Source organism: Aotus nancymaae, unplaced genomic scaffold (genome assembly GCF_030222135.1).
Source record: "Aotus nancymaae isolate 86718 unplaced genomic scaffold, 86718_ANA_hifiasm-v0.15.2.pri h1tg000016l, whole genome shotgun sequence".
Classification (NCBI taxonomy): domain Eukaryota; kingdom Metazoa; phylum Chordata; class Mammalia; order Primates; family Aotidae; genus Aotus; species Aotus nancymaae.
The window spans coordinates 25497108-25510521 of NW_026988428.1; the positions used below are offsets into that span (position 1 = coordinate 25497108).

Sequence of the window (13414 nt, forward strand, 5' to 3'; positions counted from 1 at the left end):
TCTGTTGTTTAAGCCACCTTCAACAACAGGTCTATGACATTTTTTTTGTTATAGCTGCCCAAATAGACTAAGACAATGCTCATTAACTTTCTGCCTGGTATACATACATTGGTTAGAAGATAAGTACGGTATGCAGTTTATATTTTGCCAGTTTTTTTCTTTAAAGCAAATACTTCATGATTCTCACCCTGGAAAAAAAAATGGCTTGAGATGAGCAAGAATCCAGGTCACCGTTAAAATGCCTGAGCACTTTTTAGCTATTTTTAAGTTAAGATATTTTTGTATGAACACAATGATATAACTAGAATGTATTCAATAGCCATAAGAGCTGAAAAATCTCACAGTGCTTCTAGGAGAAAACTTTCATCATTACCACCATTTTGTGTGCTAAAGAACAGGCATATTAAAATATTTCAGTACTGATTATAAAATAATGACAAACATTAAGCATTTAATATGTGCCAGATACTCAATATGTGCCAGACCTTTTTTTCCACATAACTCTACAAACTAGATACTTCCATTTAACAGATGAGAAATTTGAGACAGAAAGTCACATAACTTCCCCTAGCTCATATGAAGTGTCGGAGTTGCGATGAAAGGCAGGCATCAAGTAAAACCTCTAGAATTCGCACTCCTGATCAGTCTGTAACATGGCCTCTTCTTCTATATATGCTTCTGTATTTGCATATTAAACAGACCACATGTTGCTATTATGTTTAAATTGCATATTACATGTATTTTCTGGAGTCACTTTCCATGGTGACTAAAATTCATAATGGCGGCTATGGCTCAAATTTCTTTCTTTTTTTGTTCTCAGAGTTTCACTCTGTTGCCCAGGCTGGAGTGTAGTGGTGCCATCTCAGGTCACTGCAACCTCCTCCTCCCAGGTTCAAGTGATCCTCATGCCTCAGCAGCCCAAATAGCTGGAATTATAGGCATGAGCCACCATGCCTGGATAATGTTTGTATTTTTAGTAGAGACAGGGTTTCCCCATACTGGCCAGGCTGGTCTGAAACTCCTGACCTCCAAGTAATCTGCCCACCTCAGCTTTCCAAAGTGTTGAGATTACAGATGTGAGTCACTGCACCCAGTTCAAATTTCTGTAATTATCTGATTTATTCAGTAGCATTTTTTGGGTTTTATTTCTTTTAGAACAGAATTATTATGATACCATACTTTTTCAGTTCATTCATTAATTTATCCAGCGTGTTCTGCATGTGCTAGCTGTGACACACTCTACTAGGCCTTTGAGGGAGTTACAAAGATTATTACTGCTTTCAGCAACCCACAAGTTGAGGGAGAAGGCAGTGTGATGGAGTAAGGCACAGCACAGGATAAAGAAAGACAGTAACATAGGTGAGAATTAAGCGTTTAGAAGTTGAAAGATGGGATTCAGTTTTATCAGAATGGGGTCAGGAAAGACTTGTGAAGGAGATACCATTAAGGATGTCCTAAAGGATGAATCTTTGCTATCAGGGATGTTCCATTTGGAAGGGACCTCAGGGACACTGTGCTTAATTCTGTCATCATAAAGGAGCGAATGCTGAGGACCAGAAACGCTGAGTGATTTTCCAAGGTCACACTCTCCCATCTGTAACCTCTACTTCAATTTCAAACCTGAATGCTTGTTTAATGCTTTCTAAAAATAGTGTTGACAGATTTGTCCGAGTTTAGTACCAGTTACCTGACTCACATCTTAAGGATACTCTCAAGAACCAAATAAAATAAAATAAGATGTAGTAATTAGTAAAAAATCATTAAGGAAAAGTAATGCTGACTAGTCAACTCTAATGCAGAGTCTGACAGACAGAGTGCCAAGTCAGGCTTGGAAGAGAGGAGGAAGTAGCAGATGGAGTTTTATGCTAGTAATGACAGCAGGTGGGAAACAGGTAATAGCAAACAGATGGGCCCCGTGGTATATAAAGACCACCAGCATCACACTTTCTAGTGCTTTGTTCCCAAATAGTAGGAAGATTCAATTCATTTCTTGTAAAAATCTTATTGAACACAAACTGATTATTAGGTGTAAAGTTAGGTATCACAGAGGGACAGTTTAAAAATAAAGCTGTTACTATACTGAAGCTCAAGAAAAGTAGGAAATACAAATACAAAAAAAGAACAGTAGAATACAAAACAGCACAAATAAATGCTACAAGAGAAACGAAGTGTTGGAAGAGTCTGGTCTGTAAGGGTAAAGGAGTCAGAAAGCAAAAGGAAAGGTTCCCAAGAAAGGCTCAGAAGCAGGTAAATAAATGCCAGAAAGGATTGGCTTGTGAATGGCACAGCATTGCGAGACAAGCCAACATGTGTCATGGAAGAGTGGGATAATTAGGTGGTCCAGCCCCTAAACATCACTGTCTGGCTTGGAACAAGACACTTAAACCCTCTCACCTTCCATTTCTTTATTTCTAAAATGAGATAGTTTCTATAACCCCTTCCAGGTTTAGGAGTTAGTAATCTGTAATACAGAATCTTCTTAAATTTCTTAGACTAGTATTTTCCAAAGTATGAGGTGTGTGCTGCCAGTGAAATGGAGATTTTAAAGAGTACATATGTAATATTTATGTTAGTAATTACATAATTTTTAGTAAGGTTTTCTCCTATTTAAAGCAAGTGATAGTGATTTTCATTTTTGTAATGTTAGAAGTTTTCTTTAAAATTTTTAAGTAAAAAATGTGTATCAAGTTATAGAAAAAATTTAAGTATTTCCATTGATGTGTGACATTTTTCAATTCATACATGTTTTCTGTGCATACTATAACATAGCTGTGCTTGTTTTGCTATCATTGATGGATTCATTCACTGAACAAATATTTATGGAGTACCATCCATGTGTCCTGCTCTAGGCAGCATTGACAATCTGGTAAACAAAACAAACAAAAATCTCTGCCCTGTGGAGCCACCATTCTTGTAAAGTGATATTGATGATAACAGCAAACATGATAAATAAGTATATAGGGTATTAGTAGGTTGTAAGTCCTAGAAAAAAATAGGGCAAGACAGGAGGACTGTGAGGGCTAAGAGGTATGTGATAGGTGAGATGGTCAAGTAGTCTCTTTAGGAAGGAGCTATTTTATCAAAAATTTCAAAGAGATGAGGGAATGAACCATGTGAGTATTTTAGGGGAGGAATAATATTACACTTTACTCACCATTGAGTAAAACTGATGTTCCTACACCCTGGGCTTCCATATGCCCATCTTTATTAGGGTAGAAACATTAGAACAAAGCTTAAATTCATGGTGACATCACTTTGCCAGGAAACACAGAAAAAAGAGTATCTTTTCTTTGAAGGGGAGGGGAGAAGGGAGGAGATAGAGTTTAATTTGAGACACAATTTGAAATGCTAGAGGGACATCTTATGGAGAAAGCCAACAAGCCGATGGATAGATGGAGATGATATTTGGAATTTGATGTAGATTTTGAAGTCATTTTTATAGCTTTTATATTTAAAACTGCGATATTGCCTAGAAAAAGGTAAAACAGAAACTTAGCAACCCCTTACTTCTGTAAAAGATGGGAGAGTGGACAGAGATGGAGGAAACTAACTTGTACTGTGTGCCAGGCCCCAAGCTAGCAAGGCAGTTTGCATACACAGTACATTGATTGCACAAGAGGTAGGCAATCAAAATGTAATAAACATGTTTATTTTTCAAGTTTTCTAGAAGAGGTGACAGAAGATAGTGGTGGGCAAATCTGTGATCTCTAAAGTAAGAGGCTGGATGTGATGGCTCACATCTGTAATCCCAGCATTTTAGGAGGCCAAGGCAGGAGGGTCGCTTGAGTCCAGGAATTTGCCAGCCTGTGCAATGCAAGGATTCCCCTATCTCTACAAATAATAATAATAAAAGTTAGCCTGGCATGGTGGCATTCACCTGTAGGCCTTGGGAAGCTTAGGTGGGAGAATCACTTGAGCTCAGAAGTTTGAGGCTTCAGTGAGCTATGATCAACTGCATTCTAGCCCAGGTGACAAAGCAAGACCCTGCCTCTAAATAGTAATAATAAAGTGAGAAAGACCTGGGTCCAAATATCCATGGTGGAGCTTTAGGTGACTGACTAACTTCTCTGAGCTGACTTCTTCCTCTAGAGCACAAGGCCGGTGACAGTAACTGCATCACTGGGTTGTTGTGAGACAATGTGTGTCAAATCTCCTGCTACATAGTAAGACCTCAGTAAATGCTGGTGATTCATTTAAAGTAAAATAAAAAGATAATATGGTAGCTTACAATAACAAATGAACTGATTTTTATGGCTGTGTTATTTTAAAACCATGAGATATTTGAGAATTTTTATTTTCATACTAGCAATGAAGAAAATTCAGTTAAACAAGAACTTCCAGAATTAAACAAGTTTTTCTTACTTTTTCAATTATTAAAAAATTCTAGTGGGATCAGTTATATTTTTGAAATTTGATTGGTTTTAAAAATTAAAAATCCCTTTAGACTTTGGCTGTTCTCTCCAGAAAAATACATATAAGTATACTAAAAAAATTTTCCAAAATTTGGAAATAAAGCAAAATGACAGCTATAGCATTCCCAAGTGTTGATTGAGCAGTGTCCAACCAGCCTGACTAAGGTGTTCATCTGATTTTTGGGATATAGCTTTGCCTGATTACTGTTTACTATTCATTAGAGCCCAAATTATAAAGTTACGTCTTAATTTGTATAAATTTCATAAGATGACAATTATTTTTGTCCAGATGAGATGCCAATGATTTATTTCTAAAAAGATGATCATAAGTAAAATTTATTTTTGTCACGTAGCTTTGAATCTAATTTAGCAATCATATTCCACCATTCTTTCTTATACTCTCATCAGTCTCCAGTATCCTTCTTTGAACTATTTTTGACTTCTCGCTGGATCCTCATTAATTAAATTAAGTAAATCTTTGCCATACTATGCTTCACTATGAATTTGTATGAGAGTTATATTTGTAACTTCTTTGTTGTTATTTAAGAGAGAATCTCACTATGTTGCCCAGGCTGGAATGCAGTGGTGTGATCTCAGCTCACTGCAACCTCCGCCTCCTGGGTTCCAGCTATTCTCCTGCTTCAGCCTCCCAAGTAATGGCAATTACAGGAGCACGCCACCATGCCCAGCTAATTTTTTGTGTTTTTAGTAGAGACAGGGTTTTACCACGTTGGGCAGGCTGGTTTTGAACTCCTGACCTCAAGTAATCCACTTGCCTCAGCCTCCCAAAGTGCAAGGATTACAGGTATGAACTGTACCTGGCCATACATTTAAAACTTTAAAAAAATCATACTTTAATATATAATGTATCAGGGTTTAAGCAAAACCATACATACTTATTAGGTTATACAGTTATTAAAATATACATTTATAGTCTATTTTTAGTATATTTAATATATAAGTATATATTTTAATAACTATATATCACATATGCATATATTTATATGCATATCTATGCATGTAATATGTATTATGTATTATATATGTAAATATATATTTACATGTAAATATATACTTATATATAAATATATATTTGCTTACATATAAATATATATTTACTTATATATAAATATATATTTACTTATATATACAATTAAGAAATATGTATTTCTTATTTTCCCATTTTCAGTTCTTATAAGTTTCAATTAAGAAATATGTATTTCCTTGTAATCCCAGCACTTTGGGAGGCCGAGGCGGGTGGATCACGAGGTCGAGAGATCGAGACCATCCTGGTCAACATTGTGAAACCCCGTCTCTACTAATACAAAAAAATTAGCTGGGCACGGTGGCGCGTGCCTGTAATCCCAGCTACTCAGGAGGCTGAGGCAGGAGAATTGCCTGGACCCAGGAGGCGGAGGTTGCGGTGAGCCGAGATCGCGCCATTGCACTCCAGCCTGGGTAACAAGAGCGAGACTCCGTCTCAAAAAAAAAAAAAAAAAAAAAAAAAAAAAAAGAAATATGTATTTCTTAATTGTTATTTGTCTTTACAGTGCTTTGGAAACTGCTGAAGAGGTGTGAGTTTGGATAATTTCTCGCCTGGTGCTGGCACCTGAAGTCCACAGACAGTTGAGCAAAGAAGATGGATGGGAAAGAGAGGAAGCAAAGACAAGCTGAATGAAGGAGAAACTGGTACCTTCCATCATGGAGCTAAATATGCATCTGGTCCAGGATTCGGGGAAGTCGATCCAGCAGGAGGATCTGGCAGGAGTCCAGCTGCTGCCTCTCACCAACAAGGTAAGCTTGTGGATAAGACAACATGCATGAGTTCCAACAGTGCCTGGAGCCCTGCATCCATCTTCCAAGCATAAAATAACAAGATGGCTACTGCTTCACTTCCACTTTCTACATCTTACGCAAAATGTCCCTTGAGGGCCACACTGTCCGAGAAATCTGCAGAAAAGACATATGGAAGATAGAGTTCTAACGTAGCCAAGTTGATACAATACACTTCTATCACACAGTATTTATCAGAAGATTTGGTGAGGGATGGCGGGGGTACACAGATGTCCTAAACCCCGTTGATAGATAGCCTAGGGGTTTATAAGCCTTGGATTATTAAAAATCCCTTTTCTAGTGTTCATGATAATAGGAATGGCATCAATGACTCAATTAAGAAAACACCACCTTCTGAATTTAGGTTTATCTGTGTCAATGAGTTTTAATAGCTGGAAAAATTTGTATTTTAGTTACCTTTCTAATTTTCTCTTTACTTGAGAGCCTGTCAGTCTGCTCTAAGTATTAAGGAGTCATAAAATTCTTAACAATGCCTTTTTAAAATATGTTTTATTTTCTAATTTTTCAAGCAAATGCACATATTATTAAAAATGTATATGCCCCTGCCTTTAGTCATAAATAAAATCCATGAGTGCTTTTTCCTTGAAATCAAATGTATCAGGTAATTTTAAGCCATGGAATTGTGTTAAAGTTATTGCCATTCATTTTGAATTTTTAAACTTATTGGGCACTGGGTGCCTCTTCATTCTTACCCTAGCTTTTTAGTTTTGCCCTTATGACTCTTTAGAGTTAATAGAAAACTTTTCAGTTAGATTGTCTCTTGATCTTTTGACCAGTCTTCAACTTCATAGAAAGTAGGTAGCCCCTGCCCATCTGCTTACTGACACAACGAAAAGCCTTTCTATTACTAGATGCTATCTAGTGCTGGATAATAACAGCTGAAATATTGGGAGCTTTATGCAGTGCTACTTTATTGCTATGGGAACTTAGACAACTCTCTTTCCTGAAAACTGTTTTCATAAAAAATTGCTTCATAGTGAACATTTTTCCATTGTCAGATGGTTCTCAAAATCTTACATCTTGTAATGGAATGTGATTATACAAGCTTATGTAAACATTGATAAAAAGAAAAAGAAGTATTTTTCTTTGTACCCATTTTCCAATTTGTACCTAAGATGCTTTCTGGTATTACATCATGGAGGCAAAAAATACAGCAATTCATAGAAATATAGTATGAGGGCAAAAAGTGATTTGAGATATTTAAAACCATATTCACTCAAAAATTATGTCCATTAAGAAAATAATTCTTACAGCTATTTTGTTAGAAAGTAAACAAGACTTCTTAGGTTCTGGCCTTATGATCTAAACAGAAAATTTATTTCATGTATCTTTTCTGTACAATTACATTTGTAATTTCTTAATTTTCATAGAAAATAACCTCATTTTAATTAATGGTCTTGTGGACTTATGCATAGCATAGTGCCCTAAAATAGACAATACTCAATAAACACTTGCTGCATGAGAAAGGATGAAACAAATGAATACATAAATTTATGATGCTGTATTTGTCTGATTATCATCAACACTCTAATTTCTTTTTCTTGTTGTTTTTCTTTTTGTTTTTTTGACGAAGTCTCACTTTGTCACCCAGACTGGAGTGCAGTGGCACTGTCTCAGCTCACTGCAACCTCTACCTCCTGGGTTCAAGTGATTCTCCTGCGTCAGCCTCCTGAGTTGGTGGGATTACAGGTATGCACCACCACACCCAGCTAATTTTTGTACTTTTTTAGTAGAGACAGGGATTCACCATGTTCGTCAGGCTGGTCTTGAACTCCTGACCTTGTGATCTGTCCGCCTCAGCCTCCCAAAGTGCTGGGATTACAGGTGTGAGCCACCACGCCTGGCCTCAGCCCTCTAATTTCTAACATCAATTAATATATTTACTCTGAAAGCACCCCCTGTAAACTGAGGTATAACTTCATTTCTACCTCAATGTGGTGCACACTGTTGATACTGAGAGATGCGATGTAACCAGGTCACTGTGGCAAGTCTGTAGGATCCCACAAACCACATGGAGTCCAGAAGTTCTGTCCCATTCTCAGGAGACTTCTCTAACTAAGGAAAACCAAAATCATGTTATTGCCATTGCTGATGGTCCCAACTGCCCCTGAGGACTGCTCTTTGCTGTCTTACCCTCAATTTAAACCTCTATATTGAGCACCAACCTGTGCTCTCCATCTTAAAATCCCGTTAAAAATCTAATTCATTCTTTGGCTTTCACATAAAACAACTTACGTTACTGTAGGGAGCCAGCCCTATGTCACCAGTGGGTACCCCATGTTTGGTGGCGACCAAGGAATGAGAAAAATAAAGATTAAGAGAGATAGTGGGACCAGGGGACCATCACTCATTACTTTGGAGGAGGCAGTGAAGGCCCTGAGCTCTGATCATCCACCACACTATTTATTGGTTATAATCACTTTGATCTCTACAGAGTAGGGGTGGAGTAATGGCGGGGAGTGGGTGATGTGACGGTGGAGTGAATCAGTGAGTCAGAACCAAATCAGTGAGCCATAACTGGTGTGTCATCCTAAGGACTGATAACAGTGGCGGTTTGGGAGTTTCACAAAACAAGAACATGTGGTTATCTTTAGCCTATTATCTATGTGCAGCTGATGGAACATGGGCCTTACAAGGAGCCTACAAGTCTGGCTACGTCATAGTGCTACGAAGGGGTTTTATGTCCTTGAGCACAATGTTTATGGTAACAGAGCCAAGGTCACTCTGCACCGGAACATGAGGCGTGGAGAGGCCTTCCTCCTCAGAGGCCTCCTGAGGCCTTCCACAGTTTGTGGTTCCTTGTTTATATGTTACTCATAACCAATTTATGTAGGCACTCTGTAAGTCCTTTGTCCTTTGCTGCTTTTCCCAAAATGTACACACTCAAGCATCAGTTTGCAACACACTCTGAAATATCGTCCTGTGTTTTGCTAATCTCTAGACTTCTGTACAAGTCTACCTAGGAGGAACTAGACAGAATTAGCTCTACAAAAACTAGGAAGGAGTTATCATCTGCCTTGTGCACATTTCCCTCTTTCCGTCTTATCTTCCACCATGCCCTTTTTTCAAACTATAAAAACTCACATTTCCTTGACTATATGGTTATATTTTTCAAATGCGTGTGTGTGTATGGTAATGTTCCACCTCCATACACACACACGCCCACACATACACATTCACAGAATATATAGTTATATTTTTCATGTGTGTGTGTGGATGGTAATGCTCCCCCTCCACACACATACACATACTTGCAGACACACACACACATGCACAGAATATATAGTTATTTTTTTCAGGTGTATGTATGTGTGTGGATGGTAATGTCTCCCCTTTGTACATACACACACACGTGCACACATGCACAGATGCACACTTAGCTTTCAGTGGCTTCCATTCCTCTTAAGATAAAGGCCAGATCTTAATAAGGCCTCCATACCTCTTCATGCCCTTGTCCCATACTAGTGTCTCTATCTTCTCCCCATTGTCTCTGCCATCCATCTACACTGCATCTTTCAGTTTCAAGAATAAGCCATGCTCACTCCTGCCAGGAGAAGGGCCTTTGAATATACTGCTTTAAAAATAATTTGTGTTACAATACACATAACCGACAATTCACCATTTTAACAGTTTTAATGTGGACAACTCAGTGGCATTTGTGTACAGTCACAATGTTGTATAACTATCACCACAATCAAGTTCCAGAGCGTTTCATCATCCCCAAAGAAAATCCACACCTACTAAACAGTCACTTTTCATTCCCTCCTACTCCCAGGGCCTGGCAACCACTTATCTGACTTCTGCCTTTGTGGATTTTCTATCTCTATCTCTATGGACATTTCATATAAATGGAATGATATAATCCATGGCTTTTTTTGCCTGGTTTCTTTCACTTGACACAGTGTGATGTTCATCCATGTTGTAGCATTTATTGATTTCTTTTTATGACTAAGTCACATTCCATTTTATGGATATTGAGTATACTGTAAACTTGCTCAGAATGAGTTTCCATCCTTCTCTTCAGCTAGCTGTCTCCTGGTCATCCTTCAACAGTCAGCTCAATGATGACTTCCTCATTGGACTTTCTGAGACCCTGGCCTAGATGAAGTCACAGGCTTTTTTAGGCCTAGCTTTCTCTTCTGCATAGCTCTTCTTTCAATCTGTAATTAAACACCCATTTAGGAGTTATTTGATTAATGGCTGTCTCCCCAACTAGAATCTAAGATCCATAAGGTAAGAAAGCATGTCTATGTTAGTTCTATATTGTATTCCCAATGGCTTTTAGAGGGCCTGGTACATAAATAAATTTTTGTCAAATAAATATTGTTGAAATTATTTCCTAGGAAGAAATAAATAATTGGCAGTCGCTTAATGTTCTTTCATTCCCAGTGGTATTGTGAGTTTGAATAGAAATAGGGCTGTCATAGAGAAGTTTCATGGCAGAATTTCCCTGGCAGGGAATAAAGGCTAGATTGTTTTGTAGGAGAGACTTCTTCCTCCTCCTGAATTGCACCACCCAATGCCTATGCCACCTGAAAGATTAGTTCTTGAGTCGCCATTTCATTCACTGTAACTATGTACTGCTTCCATTTTATCTGAACTGAAAAACAGGCATATTTGGTTCTATTTACATTCTTATTTCATCACTAGAAAAGTAGGGATCTGCTATAAGTAATTATCCCTCATCCATCTTTCATCTCCAATACTTATAACGTAAGCCTGATTGAAATTTGATGGGATTCTTTGATGTCAGTAACTGAAGGATGCTTTTATTTGTAAATGGGGATTGTAATTGTATGTTGGAATGTACCCTTCATTAACTCAATGACGCTGTCTTTTCCCAATCTTTTCCTGATATTTGTAATGGGTTTAAAAGTAGTCTTTCCTCTTTCATGCCCTTACGTTACCTCATACATAAACCATATCCTTTGTGCAAGTGTTTGCAGTCTACACAATGCTGTCCTGTTTTGGAGTAATTATATCTGGAAAACTGCCAGTCATTATGTTCTTAAACTGATGGCAAATTCTTCTCTAGTATTTACAGACAGATGACAATTAAATTGAGGCCCTGATACAGTAAAAGCACAATTTAACAAATTTATTTGGTGGCAGCATTTTTATTTAAATTTTGTTTAATTACTCATGAGAAAAATTTTCTCCAGAATGATAGTTTTATGCTATAAATGAGCTGCCTGATATTTTTCTCAATTAGACATCAGATTAAGGGATAGTTGTGCCAAGTGAATTGTATCATTTGCATGTAGAATTACTATTATTTTAGTTTTTGTTTATTGTCCAGTTGATTATGTCAACCCAAAGAAAATTGGATATTTTTGTTCCAGGTAGAGCTGAAGTCTTCTAATAGTTTTTTTTCCCCCAGGTGGGGTCAGTGGGGCTAGATATGGATAAAGTTAATCCTAACTTTAGGCTATTCTCTGAAGGTTGAGCTGCCAACATGTAATGGCTAAACATAAATACATTTCAAGAAACCTAAAAAACATCACAAGTGGTCTGTAGCCTCAAGGATTGTCAATAGCCTAATTAATTCTACTAATGTAGTAAATTAAAGAGAGATTATTGGCTAGAGAGGCCTTGTTGGAAATGGAATGCCAGAGGCAAACATTGGTAATTTAGATCTTGGTATTCAAGACTGACTCACATCTTGGTATAGTCAGCTTAGTAATCAGTTCCCAATTGTGTAGATAGCTATTGGAGTCTCATATGGTATGTTTTTAAATAATACACAAAATCTCATATGTTCTGATCATAACTTGGCATCTCATGAATCTTATCTTTATGTGAATAGTAAGAGAATGTGCTAGTCAGGTTAACATGATTGCCCATTCATCTTGGGTGTTATAATTCTCATTTTATAAATATAAAGATTTTTCTGTTTTTATATACAGCTTTGCGATGTTTGAGAGAAAGAGAAGGATATAATCTAACTGGACCAACTTTGGAATGTAGACCAGTTTAAAGTTTTGAGCTTGTGAGATTGAGAACCAGGGCCTAAACACTGATGAATTCACCAAGACAAAAGCCAACCTGTAGGCATCTCTCTGCTCCTGAGAGGAGTCAGCTGTCTCTGCTCACACAACACTGTCTCTCTTACTGTAGGTCTTCTTTGAATTTATTTAATTTATTCTTTCACTAATTTCTGTAAGGAGATAGACCTGATAGGAATCATACATACACACAAAAACTAAACGAAACAAAAAGTCCTTAGAATTCAAGGATTCCAAGTTAGAATATTCTTCCTGCCTCTGTCAAATGACATTAGACAAATGACTTTTTTTCCTTCAATTTCTTCATCTCTTTAAACTGGAGATGCTACCTATATTTTGTTTTGTTTTGAATATTAAATGAAAACTTTTAAAAATGTTAGCCTAATGTGGGACTGACGTGGAGTAACCCTCAATTATTCATCTGCCTGGCTTTCATTTTATTTATTTATTTATTTATTTTTGAGACAGAGTCTCTCTCTATGGCCCAGGCTGGAGTGCAGTGGCACAATCTTGGCTTACTACAAACTCAGCCTCCCAGGTTCAAGTGATTCTCCTGCCTCAGCCTCTTGAGTAGCTGGGATTATGGGTGACCACCACCACGACTGGCTAATTTCTGTATTTTTTGGTAGAAACGAGGTTTCACCAAGTTGGCCAGGCTGGTCTCAAACTCCTAGCCTCCAGTGATCCACCCGCCTTGGTCTCTCAAATTGCTGGAATTACAGGCTTGAGCCACCAAAAAAAGTTGACAGTTATATCCAGTACTTTGTTTTAGAAAGGTATGACTATAGAATTATATTTGTAAACTCTGATTTTTTTGTTCCTAGAAGAAAAATATAAACGAGCACATATATTGGTCACTGGATGTTCCCTCCTGTCTAGACTTAGAAAATTAGGGGATTTCTGCTGTCTGTGGCACTGCAGCCTAGACAAGTATAGAAACAGCCTCAGAGTTGGGGCATGTGCCAGGAATCTCCTGACTCTGCAACACTGTGAGCATATAAGAAAAAAATACAAAAACACACAGATGATCACATTCTCACATTCAGTTCTGGCATATGGCTTTTGAATAAGCCTGTCATCTATTTAATATTTGGTCTTTTAATATCTAGTTTTCTAGTTCTGTTCCCTGAGTAGACCATTAGC

The 13414-nt window shown here is 37.5% G+C and overlaps 1 long non-coding RNA gene across 1 annotated transcript in view; it reads left to right on the forward strand.

Annotated features, from left to right (window-relative positions):
- Positions 1-13414, forward strand: part of LOC110567207 (uncharacterized) — a 174116-nt gene that overhangs the window by 109285 nt on the left and 51417 nt on the right. Inside the window, exon 4 of the long non-coding RNA XR_002477654.2 lies at positions 5963-6206. This is a non-coding gene — a long non-coding RNA (uncharacterized LOC110567207). The remainder of the gene's footprint in view (positions 1-5962; positions 6207-13414) is intronic.